This window comes from Hevea brasiliensis, chromosome 5 (genome assembly GCF_030052815.1).
Source record: "Hevea brasiliensis isolate MT/VB/25A 57/8 chromosome 5, ASM3005281v1, whole genome shotgun sequence".
Lineage (NCBI taxonomy): Eukaryota > Viridiplantae > Streptophyta > Magnoliopsida > Malpighiales > Euphorbiaceae > Hevea > Hevea brasiliensis.
In genome coordinates, this window is record NC_079497.1 from 21,406,381 (window position 1) to 21,431,091 (window position 24,711).

General features: G+C 39.3%; 1 non-coding gene and 1 pseudogene across 1 annotated transcript; both read left to right on the top strand.

The window, feature by feature from the left end:
- LOC110654301 (uncharacterized) overlaps positions 1-24,711 on the top strand; it is a 90,235-nt pseudogene that overhangs the window by 41,679 nt on the left and 23,845 nt on the right.
- LOC131180342 (small nucleolar RNA R71) lies at positions 22,141-22,247 on the top strand. The gene has a single exon (XR_009149118.1). It is a non-coding gene; the product is annotated as a small nucleolar RNA R71 (small nucleolar RNA).

Genomic DNA, 24,711 nt, shown 5'->3' on the forward strand with positions numbered 1-24,711 from the left:
AGAGAAGGGTAATTGAGGTTCCCATGGCATTAGAATGCCAAGAAAATACCTAGAAAAATTTTTCAATTGGTACAGACGATTTTGACCCGTTAAGCTAAACGGAGGGCATTTTGGTCATTTTGCCTTCCGAGGTGATTTTTGGCCGACTTGTCCAGTTGAGTAAATAATTAATATAACGTAAAATATGAAAAACATTACTAGAAATTAAATTGAAAATGAGTAGTGGAGGAAAGGAAAGAAAATGAGGAAAAAGCCTAATTATGACATCATGGTGATGTCATTAAGAAAATTTGGACCAATCACAATTTAGCCATCCTTTGACTAACTAAATAAAAGACTAAATGAAGACTAAATCCACCAAAATTTGCAGTAGCCACCCCTTTCCTCAAGCAGCCGAAATCCCTTCCCTCCTTCCTCCATTGATGTGCCATCAAAAGCTTAATTTCTCCTTTGTTTCCACCATAAAATCATAACCTAGCTTCACTAAAATTTGTCCTAGCACCTTGCATAATCTTTTGGCAGCCAAGAAGAAGAAAGAAAGTGAAGCTTTCTCAAGCTTGGATTGGCATACAACAAGGTTAGTGCATATATACAGTTAAAACTTTTAATTTCTATGTTAAGGACTTGAAACCAACAAGTATTTGTGAATGAAATGAACCAAACTCATGTGTATGTCCAATATAGAATTCGGCAGCCCTATTGAAGGTATAGGAATAAGTGTTTTGTTGGTCTTAAAGTGGACTAAAAATGATGTTGAGGATATATATATATATATATATATATATATATATATATATATATATATATATATATATATATATATATATATAGGTGATGAATTGGTATGCTAACTAAGGCACCTTGTAGAAATTGTATTGTGAAGCTAGGGTTTTGGGAAGTAAAAATTAGCTTGGCTTATGAAATTGTTAAATTACATCCTAATGGTCAATTAGTGACCATTTGAAGGAATTTGACCTTAATTGGGACTGGAATAAAGCATGGCAAAGGGAAGGTGTGTGCTGCCTAGAGGGTGCAGAATGGTGACTGAAAATTCAGTCCAATTACACAGCCATAACTTTGGCTGTGTTAGTCCAATTGGTGTTTGGCCAATTGGACATGAAACTAGGTTTATAATGGCACATTTTTTCTGAAGAAACCATGCCCAAAGGACCAAAGCAAGAGGACCAAAACTTGGCCCCAATCCGGACCCCCAAACTGATTCTGCAGAATTGGCCAAATGAACAGTAACTGTTCATTTGGCCATAACTCACTGTAGATTTGGTCAATTGACCTGAAATTTTTACAGCAACAAGTTAAGACATAGAAAAACAACTTTCATGAAGGAACCTATCCCAAATTATGGCCAGAACCTATCCAACCAAGTGACTCTAGTTACTATTCATGCACTATAGATATGGTAATTTTCTGCAGAATGCACATTCGGCCAGCTTGGGTCTTTGGACCATATCTAGAGCTACACAACTCCAAATGGAGTGATTCAAAAAAGGAAATTCAACTAGACAAAATAAGGAACAACTTTCATGTTTTATATTTCTTCAAATTCCTACAGTAACAGTGTCCAATGGAACAGTGAAGTTAACTCACCAAAACTGAAAATTCTGCTTGTGTTGAGTTACACTTTGGAATGGTATTAACACTTAATGCCAACAAGTTTTAAACACCAAATGTGGTATGTTGGGAGTGCCAAAGTCAATGTACACATTTTTATTCTAAAAGTCAACATTTTTGTTGACCAATGATGAATAGTGACACCAAAAATTTGAAATTCACAAATTGAAGAATTTAAAAGTTTCAAATGCCTTAGTATACCTAACAAGATTGGTTTGGATAGTTTGGCATGCCAATAGGGTTCGATTAGCGATCGCACATGGCAAAAATGCCATTCTGATTTCATGGCTTTTAGCCATTCGACTTTGCATTGAGACTTGGCCTTGTGCTCGAGATTATTTACAACTTGGTAGCTGCTCGCTGCACACCGGTGATGCATATGCGACCGATGGTGTGACGGCCCGAGGTACTAGATACCCAGTGCCAGTTTACCCGTTATCCAGTCTAGTCGTCTAGTGTAGGTTACTTGGGCAACCAAATGAATGAAAATGAGCAATGTAGAAGAAATAAATGAATGGATATACAAATACATGACAAACAAAACATGTACATGCAATACATATTTATATCTGTTATTTCTTGTTATTTTATTATTGCACCACTAAGCATTATTGCTTAGCGCGTTGCTTTTGCCACGCCGTAGGTACCGAGATCCCGATCGTGAGCCCAGAGACCACGCATCGGGTGAGTCCATCCTGCAGTTCTGCGCAGTGTCCGTGTCACCTCACTACCTGCAGTGCATTGGTAGGGCACTAGGTGTCATTTTGTCATTTTGATATTTTGTAGCAGATCTTTTACTTTTTCATATGTATTTGAACTCATGTGATATATTTTGATGTCCATGTAAATAATGAAAGTTATGACTATGAATGCAAAAATTTGAGCCTGTATTTATCGCTTGTATATGAGAAATGGATGTTTGTGAAAGGAAAAGATTATTGAGAATTTGCTATTGAGAAATATTGTTGAGATTTTGGATATTGGAGTTTGAGATGATGGAATAAAAATATTGGAAGTGTTTTTAACAGGTTCCGAAGAACGGTTTTCTCCATTTTTAGCCGGTACTCCGCCGTATTTTCTTTAAAATTTTTTAAAATTTTCGGAACCTTAAATGAATGATACTTTTGATAAATGGTTTAAATAAATTGTATTTTATAAATTATATGCAAAAGCATGATATAAATTAATTGAGGAATATTAGAGTGTGCCGGTACACCGTGTGGCATTACTTACTCGGGTATACTGTACACGGGTAAGGGGTGTCACATTTAGTGGTATCAGAGCACGGTTTAGGCGTTTCTGGGCCTAGATTGAGTCCATACCATGCATTGCATTTGTAAGAGTCGAGGTGACACTAACGCAGATCTGTTTATCTTTCTTATTTTGAATAGGATATGGATCCTTCATCTCAGAGAGCCGTTGAGGAGGAAGTGGAGAGTCATGCTCCACTGCAGCAAATGAGACCTGGGGCATGAGAGAATCTGCCCGCTAGCTCAAGCAGAGCCTTTCGGCCTCCACAGCCATGTTCCAACAAATGGCCGACTTCTTTAGACAAATGGCCGGGTAATGCCAAGACCACCACCACCACCACCAGCACAGTAAATCACACCTAGAAAGGCTAAGGAAGTTTGGAGTCAGGACTTCTATGGCAAGAGAGAAGATGACTCACATGTACCGTAGAATTGGTTGAATGCAGGCAGAGTACTAAAACAACTCCACTGCACTCCAGAGCAAAACTTGGAAGCTGCCATCTCTTTACTGCAAGATGATGCATATGAGTGGTGGGACACCGTGTCAGTGAAGTGCAGAAGTCAGAACTTGGGACTTCTTTCTCTCGAGTTCAAGAAGAAATATGTGGGTACTGTATACACCGGAAGAGAGAAGAAGAGAATTTATTAACTCGAGGCGAGACAATTGTCGGTCGAGTATGAGAAAGAATTAAATCTGATTAAGCCGCTATGGAAGGGAGATAGTCCCAAATGAAGCTGAAAGATGCAAGAGATTTGAAGAGGGACTAAATGACAACATCAAGATCTAACTCACTGCCTTGGGAATCACAGAATTTACCAAGTTAGTGGAAGCTACAATAAAGGTGGAAAAAGTAAGAATTAGTGAACAGACCAGAAGGGATAGACAGCAGAAAAGGGGACCAGGTCAGTCTAGTTCAGCTTCTGGATTTGGGAAGAAGTTTAAGGGTCCTCCTGCACAGAGTTCGGGTCAGCCACAGGCGGTGGTCGGTCTCGAGGCCCAGTTACGCTCACCCCTAGGAGAGGTCAGTCCACACCATCAGTGGGTAGCTCTCCAGGGATGGGGTTCAGGGGACCAGCCTCAACATCTTCTGCATGTCCACACTTCAAAAATGGCATAAGGGGGAGTGTTGGAGAGTGACTGGTGCTTGCTTGAGGTGTGGGTCAACAGAGCATCAGTTGAAGAACTGTCCACGCAGAACTACTACAGCTGCTCCAACACAAGCAAACAGACCTGCTCCTGCACCACCAAGGGGTAGAAGGTCTGGTAAATCTGACGCTGTGGGACCATCTCGAGGCTCAGATCCGAGCGCAGAGAGGCCGATAATGCACCACCTGCCAGAAATTATACCCTGAGAGCTCAGGAGGAGCAAGATGCCCCGGACGTCATCAGGGGTACGTTCTCCCTCTACACTACACCTGTGCATGCATTGGTGGATCCAGGATCCACCCATTCATACATCTGCATCAACCTACCCGTAGAAAGGGGGATACTAATAGGGGAGAGTGACCAAGACATTCTGGTCACTAATCCATTGGGCCACAGTGTAGTGGTGAACAAGGTATACAAGGGTTGCCCGTTGAGGATTCAGGGGTATGAATTCTTGGCAGACCTGATTGAGTTGCCCTTCCATGAGTTTGACGTGATATTGGGAATGGACTGGTTATCACGTCATCAGGCAATAGTTGATTGCAAACTGAAGAGGATTTCTCTAAAAACTCCGGAGGGTAATGAAATTATAGTTGTGGGTGAAAGGACAGATTTCTTGTCCAATGTCATCTCAGCCACTGTTGCAAGAAGAATGATGAGAAAAGGCTGTGAAGCCTACCTAGCACATGTGGTGGATACTAGGCAGGCTAAGCCAAACTTGAGTGACATACCCACAGTGAGAGACTTCCCAGAAGTATTTCCTGAAGAGTTGCCTAGTTTGCCACCAGAAAGGGAAGTCGAATTTGCTATTGAGACACTGCCGGCACAAAGACCCATTTCCATTGCTCCTTATAGGATGGCACCTACTGAATTGAGGGAGTTGAAAACTCAGTTGCAAGAGTTGCTTGATAAGGGGTTCATACACCCCAGTGTGTCACCATGGGGAGCTCCAGTGCTGTTTGTGAAAAAGAAGGATGGAACTTTGAGGCTTTGCATTGATTACCGGCAGTTGAATAAAGTGACTGTGAAGAATAAATATCCGTTGCCTAGAATTGAAGATCTGTTTGATCAGTTGAAAGGAGCAAGAGTATTTTCTAAGATTGATCTCAGATCAGGGTATCATCAGTTGAGAGTGAAGGATGTAGATGTGCCCAAGACTGCATTCAGGACCCGGTATGGGCATTATGAGTTTCTGGTGATGCCCTTTGGCCTAACAAATGCACCAAAGATTTATGGACCTTATGAACCGTATCTTCCATCCATACCTGGATCGGTTCGTAGTGGTCTTTATTGATGATATTCTGGTGTACTCCAAGACCAGGGAAGAACATGATGAGCATTTGAGGATTGTTCTGCAAACCCTGAGAGAAAAGAAGTCAGATGCTAAGTTGTCCAAGTGTGACTTTTGGTGAATGAGATTGCATTCCTTGGACACATAGTGTCACCGATGGGATTAGGTGGATCCCAAGAAGATAGAAGCGATGATGGAATGGAAGCCTCCTAAACACAACCGAGGTCAAGCTTCTTGGGGCTAGCTGGGTATTACAGAGATTTGTGAAGGATTTTCCTAATAGCCGCTCCAATGACCAAGTTGTTACACAAGAATGTCGATTTGACTGGAATGACAAGTGTCGCACCAGCTTTGAGAAGTTGAAGGCTATGTTGATAGAGGCACCGCAGCACACAAACAAAGGTCGTGAAAAGACTTTGTGGTCTACAGTGATGCCTCACATAATGGGTTAGGTGTGTATTGATGCAAGAGGGGAAGGTGGTCGCCTATGCTTCCGGCAACTAAGGCCACATGAATGCAATTACCCTACCCATGATCTAGAACTTGCAGCAATTATCTTCGTGATCAAGATATGGAGGCATTACTTGTATGGTGAAAAGTGCTACATTTACACGCACCACAAAAGCTGAAATATTTGCCAACCTGAAGGAGCTCAACCTTAGCAGAGGCGATGGATTGAGTTCTGAAGGACTATGACTGTAATTGACTACCATCCTGGGAAGGCAAATATAGTTGCTGATGCTTTGAGCAGAAAATCCATGACAGCTTTGAGATCATTGAATGCCCGTCTATCTTTGGGTCGAGATGGAGCTATTTTGGCTGAGTTGAAAGTGAGGCCAAACTCACAGCAGATTTTAGATGGGCGTAAGGCGATGAAAAGTTAATGGCTATTATGAGCAAGATCTCAGAGGAAAAGCAATCGACTATGAGGTGAAAGCAGATGGGTGTTTGTATTACAAAGGAAGACTGTGTACCGGATAATGGGGAATTGAAGGCCAGATTCTAAAAGAGGCACACACCAGGTGTATATGCTATGCACACAGGAAGTACAAAGATGTATCATGATCTGAAGCTTCAGTATTGGTGGCCTGCTATGAAGAAAGACATAGCTGACTATGTGACTAAATGCTTGACATGTCAGCAAGTCAAGACAGAACATCAGTTCCATCAGTTTTACTCACCTATACGCATACCGAATGGAAATGGGATCGGTCACCATGGATTTTGTAAGTGGTCTACCTCTCACCCTAAGAAACATGATGCAAAGCATGGGTGATAGTTAATAGATTGACGGTCAAGACACTTTCTCGCTTAGGACCGACTACTCACCGGAGAAGTTAGCGTAATTGTATATCGCTGAGATAGTTAGATCGCATGGAATTCCACTTTCCATCATATCTCGAGACCCAAGATTTACATCGAGATTTTGGAAGAAGTTGCATGAATCCTTGGGTACACAACTCCATTTCAAAGACGCTTTTCCATCCTCGCACGGATGGGCAATCCGAAAGAGTAATCCAGGTAAACAATTGAAACCAATGAAATTGATACAAATATTGAATTGAAATGATAACAATAACGTGAAATATATGTCAGGTTCTTGAGGATATGCTGAGGAGTTGTGTCATTGAGTTTGAGGGAAGTTGGGATAGATACCTCCCACTGGCAGAATTTGCATACAACAATAGCTACCAAGCTAGTATCCAAATGGCCCCGTATGAAGCGCTGTATGGGAGAAAATGTAGAACTCCAGCAGTCTGGACTGAATTGGGCGAAGACAAATGGTAGGGCTGCACTGTGAAACAGCCGAGGAGAAGGTAAAATCAATCAAAGCCAATCTCAAAGTTGCCTCGCATGCATGTAAATCTTATGCCGACCTAAAGAGAAAAGAAATAGAATATGGGGTTGGCGACAAAGTGTTCCTCAAGGTGTCACCATGGAGGAAAGTATTGAGGTTTGGAAGGAAAGGTAAGTTAAGCCCTAGGTTCATTGGCCCATATGAAGTTATTGAACGTGTGGGTCCAGTGGCCTATATGCTAGCTTTACCACTAGAGCTGGACAAGATCCACAATGTGTTCCACGTCTCCATGCTCAGAAGATACCGCTCAGATCCTTCGCATGTCATCTCCAGAGAAGAAATTGAAATACAGCCGGATTTGACATATGAAGAAGAACCTCTACGGATCCTAGCTCGGGAAGTGAAAGAGTTGAGGAACAAACAGATTCCATTGGTGAAAGTGCTTTGGAGGCACCACAACACCGAGGAGGCAACTTGGGAAAGTGAAGAAACGATGAGGCAAAAGTTCCCTCAACTGTTTGCATCAGGTAAATTTCGAGGACGAAATTTAAATTAGAGGGGAAGAGTTGTAACACCCTCCCGGTAACCACTCCGTACATCCTACTGTTCCGGTGACCGGTGTCGGTCCGGACAGCTAGAACGTCCGGAAAAATATTTAAACTAAAGTCAGGAACCATAATTAACTCAAATATTAATAAGAAACACTTAGTAAAAATTTTAGAAATAAAATACAACCAAGCAAAACGAGCCGGTGCCCAAGCGATGGGTAACCGGAGGGAAGTTGCGGTTCTCGCAACGAGGAGCCCTAGACCCGGGGGAAAAATTATAAAATAATTTTTGGGACTCCAGAGAAGGGTAATTGAGGTTCCCATGGCATTAGAATGCCAAGAAAATACCTAGAAAAATTTTTCAATCGGTACAGACGATTTTGACCCGTTAAGCCAAACGGAGGGCATTTTGGTCATTTTGCCTTCCGAGGTGATTTTTGGCCGACTTGTCCAGTTGAGTAAATAATTAATATAACGTAAAATATGAATAAACATTACTAGAAATTAAATTGAAAATGAGTAGTGGAGGAAAGGAAAGAAAATGAGGAAAAAGCCTAATTATGACATCATGGTGATGTCATTAAGAAAATTTGGACCAATCACAATTTAGCCATCCTTTGACTAACTAAATAAAAGACTAAATGAAGACTAAATCCACCAAAATTTGCAGTAGCCACCCCTTTCCTCAAGCAGCCGAAATCCCTTCCCTCCTTCCTCCATTGATGTGCCATCAAAAGCTTAATTTCTCCTTTGTTTCCACCATAAAATCATAACCTAGCTTCACTAAAATTTGTCCTAGCACCTTGCATAATCTTTTGGCAGCCAAGAAGAAGAAAGAAAGTGAAGCTTTCTCAAGCTTGGATTGGCATACAACAAGGTTAGTGCATATATACACTTAAAACTTTTAATTTCTATGTTAAGGACTTGAAACCAACAAGTATTTGTGAATGAAATGAACCAAACTCATGTGTATGTCCAATATAGAATTCGGCAGCCCTATTGAAGGTATAGGAATAAGTGTTTTGTTGGTCTTAAAGTGGACTAAAAATGATGTTGAGGATATATATATATATATATAGGTGATGAATTGGTATGCTAACTAAGGCACCTTGTAGAAATTGTATTGTGAAGCTAGGGTTTTGGGAAGTAAAAATTAGCTTGGCTTATGAAATTGTTAAAGTACATCCTAATGGTCAATTAGTGACCATTTGAAGGAATTTGACCTTAATTGGGACTGGAATAAAGCATGGCAAAGGGAAGGTGTGTGCTGCCTAGAGGGTGCAGAATGGTGACTGAAAATTCAGTCCAATTACACAGCCATAACTTTGGTTGTGTTAGTCCAATTGGTGTTTGGCCAATTGGACATGAAACTAGGTTTATAATGGCACATTTTTGCTGAAGAAACCATGCCCAAAGGACCAAAGCAAGAGGACCAAAACTTGGCCCCAATCCGGAACCCCAAACTGATTCTGAGATTGGCCAAATGAACAGTAACTGTTCATTTGGCCATAACTCACTGTAGATTTGGTCAATTGACCTGAAATTTTTACAGCAACAAGTTAAGACATAGAAAAACAACTTTCATGAAGGAACCTATCCCAAATTATGGCCAAAACCTATCCAACCAAGTGACTCTATTTACTGTTCATGCACTGTAGATATGGTAATTTTCTGCAGAATGCACATTCGGCCAGCTTGGGTCTTTGGACCATATCTAGAGCTAAAAAACTCCAAATGGAGTGATTCGAAAAAGGAAATTAAACTAGACAAAATAAGGAACAACTTTCATGTTTTACATTTCTTCAAATTTCTATAGTAACAGTGTCCAATGGAACAGTGAAGTTGACTCACCAAAACTAAAAATTCTGCTTGTGTTGAGTTACACTTGGGAATGGTATTAACACTTAATGCCAACAAGTTTTAAACACCAAATGTGGTATGTTGGGAGTGCCAAAGTCAATGTACACATTTTTATTCTAAAAGTCAACATTTTTGTTGACCAATGATGAATAGTGACACCAAAAATTTGAAATTCACAAATTGAAGAATTTAAAAGTTTTAAATGCCCTAGTATACCTAACAAGATTGGTTTGGATAGTTTGGCATGCCAATAGGGTTCAGTTAGCAGTACTGCACATGGCAAAAATGCCATTCTGTGATTTCATGGCTTTTAGCCATTCTGACTTTGCATTGAGACTTGGCCTTGTGCCTGAGATTATTTACAGCTTGGTAGCTGTTCTGTTGCACACCGGGTGATGCATATGCGACCGATGGTGTGACGGCCCGAGGTACTAGATACCCAGTGCCAGTTTACCCGTTATCCAGTCTAGTCGTCTAGTGTAGGTTACTTGGGCAACCAAATGAATGAAAATGAGCAATGTAGAAGAAATAAATGTATGGATATACAAATACATGACAAACAAAACATGTACATGCAATACATATTTATATCTGTTATTTCTTGTTATTTTATTATTGCACCACTAAGCATTATTGCTTAGCGCGTTGCTTTTACCACGCATAGGTACTGGAGATCCTGATCGTGAGCCCAGTAGACCACAGACTGGGTGAGTCCATCCTGCAGTTCTGCGCAGTGTCCGTGTCACCTCACTACCTGCAGTGCATTGGTAGGGCACTAGGTGTCATTTTGTCATTTTGATATTTTGTAGCAGATATTTTACTTTTTCATATGTATTTGAACTCATGTAATATATTTTGATGTCCATGTAAATAATGAAAGTTATGACTATGAATGCAAAAATTTGAGCATGTATTTATCGCTTGTATATGAGAAATGGATGTTTGTGAAAGGAAAAGATTATTGAGAATTTGCTATTGAGAAATATTATTGAGATTTTGGATATTGGAGTTTGAGATGATGGAATAAAAATATTGGAAGTGTTTTTAACAGGTTCCAAAGAACGGTTTTCTCCATTTTTAGCCGGTACTCCGCCGGATTTTCTTTAAAATTTTTTAAAATTTTCGGAACCTTAAATGAATGATACTTTTGATAAATGGTTTAAATAAATTGTATTTCATAAATTATATGCAAAAGCATGATATAAATTAATTGAGGAATATTAGAGTGTGTCGGTACACCGTGTGGCATTACTTACTCGGGTATACTGTACACGGGTAAGGGGTGTCACACGAATGACTTGTATAAATTTTGAAATGAAATGCAATGAAAGTTCCCCTTTTGTTCAATGATTGATTGTGATCGGAAAATTTCTAAATTGCGTAAGCACTCGATTGTTTGAACATATTAGAATGACAACTGAAAGTGATTATTAATCTAAGTATAGGAGATCGGAGAACATAATATGCATGAGATCAGTTACGAAACGGGACTTAATTAAAATTAGAAATTTGGCTTTGAACACTTAAGATCGGGATCATCTTTAAACCGAGTTGAAACCTTTATCATTCTCAAATTTTAAATGAGAGACCGGCAACAAGACTGGTGTTACGAAGGCCTTATGTTGGTTCAATTTTATTTGACAAGAAAGATCGGAAATACAATTAAATGATCGAGGGACTCGAGAATTGGTTTGAGGGATCGGTGAGGCTTTAAATGACCTGGAGACTTGGTATTAATTAAATTCTTTTTTTTGTGGGGAGATCGAAAGTGTGGTCGGTTGGTAAAGGGGACTGTATTGGGGATCAGCTTCAAGGTTTATTAATTTCGGGGGATCGGCCAAAATATGGTATCGATAGCAGTCAGAGAAATCACTAGAAAAAGGGTGCACACACTGACACGTGAAGAATGATGCGAGATTTCTGGAGGAGCCTCTCACGCGCTTCACCAGACTGAGGTGGGAATCTGGGCATAGGCCGATCGGCTAGTGTCCTTCCTCCTCAGGTGGGTGGTGACAGTCACCTCCCTTCCTAGAATTATGTAGAAGCTTGACCCATAAAAAAAAAATTACCCAAAACAACATTGTTCACGCCAAAAACTTTTGGCACTGCTCTGATACTAGGTAAAAGACAGAGAATTTAGAGAATTTCTTTTATATTTCTTCTTACAAAAATGATTTACAAGCATTCTAATTTATATATAATGGCTAGGACTAACTAGGAAGCTACTAATAGCCAATAAATACAATTATTCCTAATTATATTCTAATTTATAGCTAATTTACACTGATTAAGGGATTTATGCTAATTTAGGGATTCTAACAAAGCACAATAAATTTGATGAATGATTCCTTGAGAAGACATGAAATATTAAAAAGGAAGAGAAAAATATTATATTGTATTGTTACTATGTTAGACTAAATTGATTATGTATCTCAACTTAGGGTGTAAACGAACCAAGCTGAGTCGATCTTTGAAGAGCTCAGGCTTGGTTCATTAAAAATTTTTTCTCAAATAACTAGCAAGTAGCTTGTTTGCTGGTTTTACAACCCCGCAAGTGCACGGATCACTAACAAGTAATAAAGTGATGAGTAAAGTATCATTCTCACGAGGAATTTGATTAATAAGTACCAATCTACACAGTAATTTTGGCTGTTTAGGCTATCAAATACTGAGGGAATGAAGGTTGTTTATTTTAAACACTAGAATGATAAACTTAACAAAATGATCTATTTTGAAACAATTCTAGAATTAAGATTTCACACTTGAATCTTACTATGGATGTTAACTTATTTATTTACTGGATTGGGAATCATTTTCCTTGATGGAAATTAGTCCTAAGGTATCCTAAGTCCTCTCTCAAGGCACCTAGGGTGTATTTTAATTAACTAAAACCCGACTTTCGTGGCAATCAAATTAATTAAAATCCTTTAAGGTCTTTGACTAATTTTGAAATTCCACAAAGGTAATCAGCCTATGTCTACATCAGAATTCCTAGGTTCAAAATCTTGATTTTATAATATTAATCTTCACCTTTCAGTCTTTTAATTAATATCTATAATCAATACTAAGTGGGTACCAGCACATAGCATGCATTAAGATCACAAGAAATTAAATCAAGGAATAAATCTCAATTCTAATAAATAAAACTTAATGTTTATCCATAATAATGATTACAAGTATTACTCTTCCAATTTCAAAATATGAAAACTACTCACTCATGGTGAGTTCAGCAAACATCATGATAAAAAGGTAAAGACAGTAAAAAGAAATCATCTAAAAGAAATAAAACAATAAAAATCCGTTTAAGGAAATGGAATGAAAGAACCGAAGAGGGTTTGCAGCTTTGATCTTGTGGAACTTCAGCTGGAAAACTCCTCTTGATACTGATATTCTTCTCTTCAAGACGGCTGGAGAGAGTGCAGAAGCGAGTCCACTTTGAAACTCCTAAAAAGTGCTGCAAAAGAATTGATCTTCCCATCTTTTCTTGATGTTTTCTGCTTTTATTTATAATAGCTATTCTAGGGTTAGGTCATTTTGAGTCCAAAAAGCCTTAGGAGTCTGATTTGAATGAGTAAACAAGAGCAAGAATTCAGGTTAAAAACTAGTTGTCGCATGGTACATGGCCCGTGTGTGTCACTACACGGCCCCGGACCGTGTAACTTACTGGAGCAGAATGGCAGAGTCTTGCATTGGCACAGAGACTTACACGGGTCTACGTTGGCTACACGAGCCTAGTTATATGGGCCGTATACTTTTGTCCTCAGAAAATTCTTCAAGCTTGTGCCCGGCAGAGACTTACACGGGTCTCTACAGATTACATGGGTCCAATTACATGACCTGTGTACTTTTGTTCCTCCATTGGCTCTCTGGCTTTTGTCTTGCAAAAAGTTACACGGGTCTGTGGCTTTGCTTACATGACTCGTGTACTTTGTATCAGCAGCAATTCTCAGCCTTTTGACCTCTCCAAGCTTCCCTTTGCACTCTTATGCTCTGGGCTTCACTCAAATACCTGAAATGATGCAGAAAACATGGAATTAGGAGCTTGACAATAAAATTTACAAAAACTAATGAAATCAACTACTATGCATGGGATTGCTTACCTAAATGCTATGAGATAGTATACAAATATACTCAAAAAAACATCTATATAATTCAAGTGTATCAAATACCGCCAAGCTCAAACTTTTGCTTGTCCTCAAGCAAAATGAAACTCTGTTTTAAAATGCATTTCAGGGGATAACTTAGGAATATAACCAATAATTCAATAAGCACGTAATTGAACTCTTCCAATCCTTCATGCCATTTACCCTCTTTCAAGGCATAAGGGTTCCAATAGCTGCCTGTTTGGAACTTCACCTCTTTTCATGGTGTTTCGACTAGTTATTCCTCTGTGCAAGGCTATTAATAAGTCACAAATAACCTGTTTTATTAGGATAGACTTGAGAAACACTAACTCCCCCAAATTTGCCTCTATTATGGATAATTGTGATGAAGTAACTCAATTCCAACTCCATAGGCATATCTCAATTTTCTATCTCCACTGCTATAGCATACACTTTTCAAAAGATCAAAAGGTCTTTAAAAGGGTTGTAAAGGGGCTAAAGGGATAATGATTTGATTGTCAATGAAAGGTTTTTAAGGAATGCAAATATGAGGATAGCATATATACATAAAATACCAAGTATACTAAGTTTATTCTACTGATTTTGTATATAGAGGAAGGGCTTTTGGTTTTTTATGGTGCCAAGCATGCTTCCATGATACTTATCTTGGGAATTTTTTTATTATTATTATTATTTATGTCCCTTTTGTCTTCTTCCCCAAACTCATTGCTTTTGCTAGGTTAGGAAGGTAGATTTTTCTTTGATTTCAATTTCACACTTACACTCTTTCTCGAGTTCTTCCTCCTCTCTCCATTTTCATTTTTACACTTAATATACTTTTTACTTATGCATTTAGCTTCCTCAATAGGGTAGGTATGTGTTTAGGCTAAGGGCTAAATAAATAATATGGGTAAGTAAGGAAAATCATATAGGTAAAAATATAGGCTCAAGTTGGGTGCAAGGGACATATTGTGACTAAGGGTGGCTAAGGCTTAATTAAGCTATAGCAAAGAATGCCTTAATCATTTCTTCATCAAGCATAAGCTAGGATTTCGCCTTGATAGGTCCAAGAGATATGTTCTATAGCTGGTGAGGCATTTTCAAGTTTGTTTATATTTCAAGAAATTTCTCCTAACTTCACAAGTTTGATGTGACAAATTAATAGTTATGAAGGGGTTTAACTAGTCTAGTTCCACTAAAGAGATTAGGTTTTTCACAGACAACATGTTAAAATCCCTTTTTACCTATCCAAATACATTCATACCTCTATCCTGTGGAGTCCAATTATTAGCTTACTAGAAATTGGTTATAGTTCTAAGTTTCATAATTCAAAAATTTTCAATATTTTTCTGGAATTTTGATACACAAGAATAATAGAGCTGAATATATTTTTCTAGAATTTTGATACACAAGAATAATATAACTGAATTTAAGCAATGTAATGATATGTAAGACATGAAATGCACTTGTACCCCCCCAAACTCAAATCGAGCATTGTCCTCAATGTCAACATAATATGCAAAATTAGAGAAAACTATACAAAAATAATAAGAAAGCATATTATTTATTAAGCATGGAAGGGTTAGACAAAAAGCAAATAAAAGAGCTCTATGATTTTAGTTTAGGACTAAGGTATGTAAGATTTTACAATAAAGAACCTATCCTATAGTCCTAGCTCTAAAAGGTCTCTGATGGTGATGATGGCGACGCTGGCTCCTCTTCATCGAGCCTCTCCATTAGCATGTCCAGTTTGTTGTGGGCTTCCTAGAGGCTGTCCTCTATTGCTTGCATCCTGTTGTTGATGGTGGTCTCCATACGATGTAGGTATGCGAGGACCGAGTTTGTGGGTGGTGGTGTGTGTGGAGGCACTCGAGTGGGGGACTCATGAAACAACGACTCTTGGGCTTCCGCCTGTGGCTACAAGGTCTCGCCAGGTCCTTTTTGTGCTTTGTCTCTTTGAGGGATGGCATTCCCTTTGGCATCAAGCAGGTAACAGGTGTTGCCCACCTTCTTACATATCCCCATGGATATGCAGATGGTTTGATCGATTCTTGATGTTCCGCTGATGGAGCGCAGCCTGAGATGTCCTGGGATGAATCCGAAGTGGAGGGCAATGGTTGTGACTAGGCCACCAAGTACGATGTGCCCGGTAAGCTGATGAAAGAGGCAGCAGAGGTGGTTGCACAAAAAGAAGCCGATGCTGCAGCACTGCCCGGTGACCATACACCACAGGAAAAAGAGCTCACTGGCGTTTACCACACCAAGGCTGTCACCACGGCCCATTATGGTGTGGGCTGCTAATCGGTGTATGTAACGCAGGGCTGGACTAGTGATACCTGAGGATTTAGACTTGCTGGAGTTATATGGCTCTGTGTTCGGGGCTATGGAACTCCAAAAGTTGATGCTGTTGTAGAGCATGCAGTTCCAAGGGATCTCTTGGTGGTCGATGCTGTCGAAGCCGAAGATGGCATTGAACTCATCTACATTCATTACCCGGTCAACACTAAGGAGGCAAAATTCAATTTTGCCTCTATCTTCCCTGTTAGTAGGCTATAAGGCGGCCTTGAAACTACCCAAAAACTCCAGTGTGGTGTCCCGGTATGCGGGCAATTAGAGTTGGGCAAACCTTGTCCATCCGATGCTGTCGAAGAGTCTGTTGATCTCGTCTCGCAGCTCGATTTGCTCCAGTAGCGTGAAATCCATGTATTTTATGGAGCTAATTTTCTAGGTGTGAAGCCCGGTGCACATGGCCTTGTGGGCATCATCACGGAATCCCCAAGGAATGGAGATTTCAGGTTGTGGAGTGGCTCGTGGCTGGGGTTGTGGTGGGGCTAGTTGAGCGGGTTGTGGTTGAGGATGGGCTGGTTGAGGAGAGGTTGCCCTCGTTCTTGGGTGTTGTGGTGTCAGCTGAGGGGGAGAAGGTGAGGATTCTCCTCCTTGCCTTGAGGAAGAGCCCATTCTTTGCGCAGATAGCTTTGCAAGAGCCATGGGAGACTTTTGGAAAAGAGAAAACTAGGGTTTGGTGAAGGGAGAAGAGATTTGAGGGGTTTTTATAGACTAGGAGGGGTGGAGATGAAGGGTTTTGCCTTTATGAACTATTTCAAGGCAAAGGGTGCATTTAAAGAGCCATTAGGACTCTTCATTTCACGCATTTCGCACTCCAGGAGTCGCGTCTGGGATAAGATACACGGTCATGTATCACTATACGGGTCCTAACATGTAGGGCCGTGTAAATTTCTGCCCAAAAATTTCAAGTTCTATCATAGTACACGGCCCGTGTAAATAAGCTCTTGGACCCGTGTAACTTACTGCCTCTCGAGTTACTTTGCTGAACATGTTACATGGCCCATGTAAATTACAAAGAGGACCAGTGTAACTTTCTGTCCCCAAGTTATTCTGCTAGCAAAATTACACGGCCCATGTAAATTAGGCTATGAACCCATGTAACTTTCTGTCTCCCCCAAAGTTAAAATTTTCAAGAGTTTCACGAACTTCCAAAAAGTTACACGAGGCGTGTGAAAACCAGTACACGACCCGTATAATTTTATGATTCTCCAAATTTTTCCCTTATACAAATTTTTATCACCACAATGCATGAAATGGATGTAAAGGTTAGCAATAGAGCTACTTCCCCGGTTTTGTTCAATTTTCTCTTTTGTGGTTTTGACTTGATGATTCCTTTCCTCTCTTGTTCTCTATTCCCCCTTGCTTTTCCAGATTTGAGATCTTTTGGGATTCCTACAAAAGAAAATGTGAACAAATATTAATGAAATTAAAATAAGAAAGAAAAAAAAATAGAATTTTTAGGTTGCCTCCTAAAAAGTGCTTGTTTATAGTCATTAGCTGGACTTTGCTTTCATCTTTCATGATCTATCAGGAGGATGGTCGAGGGTGCAATTGACTCCCTTTTCTATGGGTTCTCCTCGAAAGTACAGCTTTAGCCTCTGCCCATTAACTTTAAATGCTCTTGAGGTTTCGCTCCACTCTTCTAATGCTCTATGTGGGAAGACTTGAGTGACCTTAAAAGGTTCAGACCATCTTGATTTTAGCTTCTCTGGAAAGAGTTTCCATCTAGAGTTGAATAATAGGACAAGGTCTCCTTTTTTTTGTTTCTTTCCTTGCTATGTGCTTGTCGTGCCATCTCTTGGTTTTATCTTTGAAGATCTTGGCATTTTCATATGCGTCCTGTCGGATTTCTTCCAACTCATTCAGTTGTAGGAGCTTTTTTTCACCAGCAACTTTGAGGTCAAAGTTTAGGATCTGAATCACCCAGTAAGCTTTATGCTCAAGTTCGACAGGGAGATGGCATGATTTTCCATAAACCAGTCAGAAGAGTGTCGTTCCAATTAGGGTTTTATATGCAGTGCAGTATGCCCACAGTGCTCATCTAACTTCATGCACCAGTCCTTCCTGGATCAGTTTACAGATTTCTCTAGAATCCGCTTCAGTTCCTTGTTTGAGATTTCTACTTAGCCGCTGGTTTGAGGATGATAAGGTGAGGCCACTTTATGAGTCACTCCATACTTTTTTAGTAGTGTTTCGAATTGTTAGTTGCAGAAGTGACATCCTCTATCACTGATTATTGCTCATGATGTGCCAAATCTTTTGAATATATTCTTCTTAAGGAACCTTATGACCACTCTAGCATCGTTAGTTGGTGTGGCTATTGCTTCTACCCATTTTGACACATAATCAATACTAACCAAAATATACTTATTTCCATGGGAAGAGGGGAATAGGCCCATGAAGTTTATCCTCCATACATCAAACAATTCTACCTCAAGTATACCATGCAGTGGCATTTCATTCCTTCTTGAAGTATTACCTGTTCTTTGGCATTGATCACAAGCTAGCACAAAGGATCTCACATCCTTAAACAAATGTGGCCAGTAAAACCCTGCTTGCAAGATTTTAGCTGTTGTTTTTGTGGTGCCAAAGTGTCCTCCATATAGTGATGAATGGCAATGCTGGAGGATGCTCTCCATATCCTTCTCTAGTATGCATCTTCTTATCAATCCATCATTGCATCTTTTGTATAGCAGAGGTTCCTCCCATGTGTAGTATCTCACATCATGTAGGAATTTCTTCCTTTACTGATAAGTCATGTTTGGAGGCAATACCCTGTATACAAGAAAATTAACAAAGTCAGCATACCATGGAGCTTGGGAGAATGCTAGTAATTGCTCATCAGGAAATGAATCATCAATTGGCAAATCCTTGAAGTCCCCTGTGTACTCCAATTTTAGCTTGGAAAGATGGTTAGCCACAACATTTTCGGACCCCTTTTTGTCCTTGATTTCAAGGTCAAATTCTTACAGGAGTAAAATCCATCGAATCAGCCTTGGTTTTGCTTCTTTTTTGTTCAAAAGGTACCAGATTGCAGCATGGTCTATGAATACAATGACTTTTGACCCAATTAGGTAAGATCTAAATTTGTTTATTGCAAACACCACTGTTGGGAATTCCTTCTCTGTGGTAGCATAATTTATTTGTGCATCATCAAGTGTCTTGCTGGCATAATAAATGGCATGGAGAGCTTTATCTTTTCTTTGCTCGAGCACTACTCCAATTGCAAAGTCACTCGCATCGCACATCACCTCGAATGGTAGCTCCTAATCTGGTGGCTACATTATTGGTGATGAGATCAGGGCTTCTTTGATCTTGTTAAAAGAGACAAGGCAATTTTCATCCAAATCAAAGGGAATATCTTAACTTAACAGATTGGTAAGTGGCTTAGCTATTTTGGAGAAATCTTTAATGAATCTTCTGTAGAACCCTATATGTCCCAAAAAGTTTCGCACTCCTTTGGCTGATGTTGGTGGTGGCATGTTTTCAATGATCTCAATTTTTACCTTATTAACCTCGATTCCTCTTTTTGATAGCAAATGTTCCAAAACTATACCTTCCCTTATCATGAAGTGGCATTTTTCCCAATTTAGGACCAGGTTTGATTTTTCACATCTTTGCAACACTTTAGATAAATTAGCTAGGCAATCATCTAGAGTAGTTTCATAGATAGAAAAATCATCCATAAAAACTTCCATGATATTTTCAATATAATAAAAAAAAATAGCCATCATGCATCTTTGAAAGGTAGTAGGGGCATTATAAAGACCAAAAGGCATTCTCCTATATGTAAATGTTCCATAAGGGCAAGTGAATGTGATCTTTTCTTAGTCTTCTGGGTAAATAGGAATTTTAAAGAATCTCGAGTACCTATCTAGATAACAGAAGTAAGAGTGTTTCGCTAACCTCTCTAACACTTGGTAAATAAAAGGAAGAGGAAAATGGTCTTTTCTGGTGGCACTGTTCAATTTCCTATAATCTATGCACATTCGCCATCCAGTGACTACCCTAGTAGGGATTAGTTTATTGTTTGCATTTTGGATAACAGTTGTCCCACCCTTTTTTGGTGCTCGATGGTGAGTTTACTGTTTTCTTCCATAGGTATCCTATGCATGTAAATCGAGGGGTTAATCCCTTTCAAGTCTTCTATTTTATATCCTATGGCCTTGTTATGGGTCCTAAGTTCTCTTAGCAATTTTTTCTCTTCTTTCTTAGACAAGCTAGCATTGATTATAACAAGATATTTAGAGTTTGAGTCCCAAAATGCGTACCTTAGTGAGGAGGGGAAAGGTTTAAGCTCTACCTGTTTGGTGTTTTCCTGGAGCTTGCCCTTGGGTTGTTCCTCCTTTAACTTCTCTATCTAGGAAGCTTGAGCTAAGAGTAGAGGTGGATGAGCTGCCAACCGTTGTGCACAAGCTACTATTTCTATGTTTTCATTATTTGCTGTGTGGCTGTGCACAATGCATGCTTCAAGAGGGTCTTTAGGATGTATCTTATGAAATTCCTTTTCAACTTATTTGTCAATTATGTCAAACTTGAAGCATTCGTCAGGTTTGAATTTGCGTTTCATTGTGTCGAACAAGTTGAATTCCACTTCTTCTTCTCCTACCTTGAGTGTTAGTCGCCCATTTTTGACGTCTATGATTGCTCCGGCAGTTGCCAAGAATGGTCTTTCCAAGATGATAGGGATCTAAACATCTTCTTTCATCTCAAGGACAACAAAGTCTACTGGAATGAAGAATTTGCCCACTTTGATGGTGATGTTCTCAAGTATGCCCACAGGATATTTAACAGATCGATCAGCCAATTGCAGTGAAATTGTCATGGGCTTCAGTTCTCAAATCTCTAGCTTTTTGCATATTGATAAAGGCATTAAACTCACACTTGCCCTAAGATCACAGAGGGCCTTGTTTATTTTCTTATTGCCAATGAGGCATGGTATGAAGAAGCTTACTAGATCTTTCAACTTTGGAGGCAGTTTGTTTTACAGTATGGCACTGCATTCCTCTGTTAGAGCAACTATCGCATAGTCTTCCAGTTTTCTTTTCTTTGACAGAATTTCCTTAAGAATTTTGCATAGGATGGCATCTGAGAGAGTGCTTCAGTGAAGGGAATGTTGATATAAAGTAAAAACTTCCCAAATTGCTTGTCCAATTTGGCTTTCTAAAATCTCTGAGGAAAAGGTAGGGGAGGCTGGTATGGGTTTGGTAACTTTTTTTTTTTTCCCTGCTTCCTCTTCCTGATCTTTCTTGGCTTCTTTCTCCTTTTTCTCTACTTGGCTTTTAGATTTTTCTAAGGTTTTCTCTGTCAGTTCTTCCTCTGGATTGTACTAGAGTTCTCCCACTCCTCAATGTAACTGCCTTACAATGCTCCCTTGGGTTCATCTCTAGTTGACTAGGCAGTTTACCAGCAGCCTTACTTGAAGAACTTACTTGCTAAGCAATTTGATTCTCTAACATCTTGTTATGGGTAGCAAGTTGGTCCATTCTGGAAGTCAGTTGTTTAATCAATTCATTCTATTGTTGTTGAGCTGCTAAGAAGCCTTCTATCATGGATTCCATGGTCATCTTCGATTCAGGTTGCTGAGGTTGAGGAGGCGGTGGTGGTTGTGCAGAGTTTTGGCCTCTGTTCTGAAATCTGGGGAGTGCTGGTGGTTTGTACCCCTGTTATTTGTTTATTGGCTGATTCTGCTAATTGGACCATGAGAAATTTGGGTGGTTCCTCCATCCAAGGTTGTAAGTGTTTGAATATGGATTGTTGGATTGCCTCTAGTTAAAGTTTCCCCCGTTATTCACATAGTTCATCTGTTCTGTGGGAGGTTCATTGAAACTGTTATATTCTGAACTCATGTATCCTCCTCCATAGCTGTCCTCATGTTGACTGTTCATCCCTACAGCATTGGTTTGCATTTTATCAAGCCTCCTTATGAGCTGATCAAATTGAGCATTTATCATGCTTAGGGCATCCACTTCCAGGACCCCTGCTATTCTCCTTGCATTTCCTCTTTCATTTGACCACTCATAATTATGATATGCGACCCTCTCTAGAAGTTCAAGTGCTTGTGTTACTGTTTTCTCCATCAGGTCACCTTCTACAGTCGAATCTACTATGATCCTTGTAGAGGGTAGTAACCCATTATAGAAATTTTGTACTAGTAGCCAATCCTTTATGCCATGGTGTGGACATTCCCTTTACAGGTCCTTATATCTCTCCCAGGCATCATAGAGTGATTCACTTTCCTTTTGTCTAAAGGTGTTGAGCTCAAGCCTCAGTCTTGTAGTCTTTGCAGGTGGGAAATACCTTCCTAGAAAAGCTTATGAGAGGTTTTTCCAAGTGGTGAACGTTCCAGCTGGTGGAGAAAGTAACCACTTCCTTGCTCTGTCTCGAAAGGAGAATGGGAATGCTCTGAGTCTTATGGCTTGATCAGACACTCCATTCATCTTGAATGTATCACATAGGGCAAGAAAGCACTGGAGGTGATAGTGTGGATCTTCTGTTGGTGAACCTCCAAACTGGGTTTGTTGAATCATTTGAAGCCATGCTGGTTTTAACTCAAAGTTGTTGGCTTCCACCGTGGGTCTTATGACACTGGGCTGAAATCCTTGGACAGATGGAGCTCCGTAGTCTCTCAAGAGTCTTGGCCTATCATTATTATTGGCCATGGTTGAAATTTTGGGATTTTCTTGATCGTGCTCTTGATGTTTCCTATCCCTCCTGATGGCTCTCAGAGTTCTATCTATTTTGGGATCATAGTCCAAGATTTCTTCTTCTGGCCTTATTCTGGTCATATACCAGGTCAGGTACCTAAAAGAAAAGAAAAGAAATAAAATAAATTAAATTAAATTAAATAATAAATATAATTGCCTAAATCAGCTAAATTGCCTATCGTTCGATATTACTAAAGCTAAATTCCCCGGCAACGGTGCCATAAACTTGTTTGCAGGTTTTACAACCCTACAAGTGCACGGATCGCTAACAAGTAATAAAGTGATGAGTAAAGTATCATTCCCATGAGGAATTTGATTAGTAAGTACCAATTTACATAGTAATTTTGACTGTTTAGGCTATCGAATACTGAGGGAATGAAGGTTGTTTATTTTAAACACTAGAATGATAAACTTAAAACAAAATGATCCATTTTGAAACAATTCCAAAATTAAGATTTCACACTTGAATCTTACTATGGATGTTAACTTATTTATTTACTGGATTGAGAATCGTTTGCCTTGATGGAAATTAGTCCTAAGGTATCCTAAGTCCTCTCTCAAGGCACTTAGGGTGTATTTTAATTAACTTAAAACTGACTTTCATAGAGATCAAATTAATTAAAACCCTTTAAGGTCTTTGACTAATTTTGAAATTCCATAGAGGTAATCAGCCTATGTCTAGGTCAGAATTCCTAGGTTTAAAATCTTGATTTTCTAATATTAATCTTTACCTTTCAGTCTTTTAATTAATATCTATAATCAATACTAAGTGGGTACCAGCACATAGCATGCATTAAGATCACAAGAAATTAAATCAAGGAACAAATCTCAAATTCAATAAATAAAACTTAATGTTTATCCATAATAATGATTATAAGCATTACTTTCCCAATTCCAAAATATGAAAACTACTCACTCATGGTGAGTTCAGCAAATATCATGATAAAAAGGTAAAGACAGCAAAAAGAAATCATCTAGAAGAAATAAAACAATAAAAATCCATTTAAGGAAATGGAATGAAAGAACCGAAGAGGGTTTGCAGCTTTGATTTTGTGGAACTTCAGCTGGAAACCTCCTCTTGATACTAATATTCTTCTCCTCAAGATGGCTGGAGAGAGTGCAGAAGCGAGTCTGCTTTGAAACTCCTAAAAAGTGTTGTAAAAGGATTGATCTTCCCTTCTTTTCTTGATGTTTTCTGCTTTTATTTATAATAGCTGTTCTAGGGTTAGGTCATTTTGAGTCCAAAAAGCCTTAGGAGTCTGATTTGAATGAGTGAACAAGAGCAGGAATTCGGGTTAGAAAACTGGCTGCCGCATGGTACATGGCCCATGTGTCACTACACGGCCCTGGGCCATGTAACTTACTGGAGTAGAATGGCAAAGTCTTGCATTGGCAAAGAGACTTACACGGGTTTGCGTTGGCTACCCGGGCCTGGTTACACGAGCTGTGTACTTTTATTCTCAGAAAATTCTTCAAGCTTGTGCCCGGCAGAGACTTACACGGGTCTCTACAGATTACACGGGTCCAATTACATGACCCGCGTACTTTTGTTCCTCTATTTGGCTCTCTAGTTTTCATTTGGCAGAAAGTTACACGGGTCTATGGCATTGCTTACACTACCTGTGTACTTTGTATCAGCAGCAATTCTTAGTCTTTTGACCTCTCTAAGCTTCCCTTTGCACTCCTATGGTCTGGGGCTTCACTTAAATACCTGAAATGATGCAGAAAACATGGAATTAGGAGCTTGACAATAGAATTTACAAAAACTAATGAAATCAACTACTATGCATGAGATTACTTACCTAAATGCTATGAGATAGTATAAAAATGTGCTTTAAAAACATCTATACAATTCAAGTGTATCATAGCTTGAATAATTTACATCCTTAATGAGTTTAAGGTTGAGTTATAAAGTTTAAACTTCATACTTTTGATTAGCTCTCATATAAAAATAAATTAATTGTTATAAAAAATTAAATTTAAAATACAAATAACTATATTCTATAAATACATTTAATATATTGATTATATC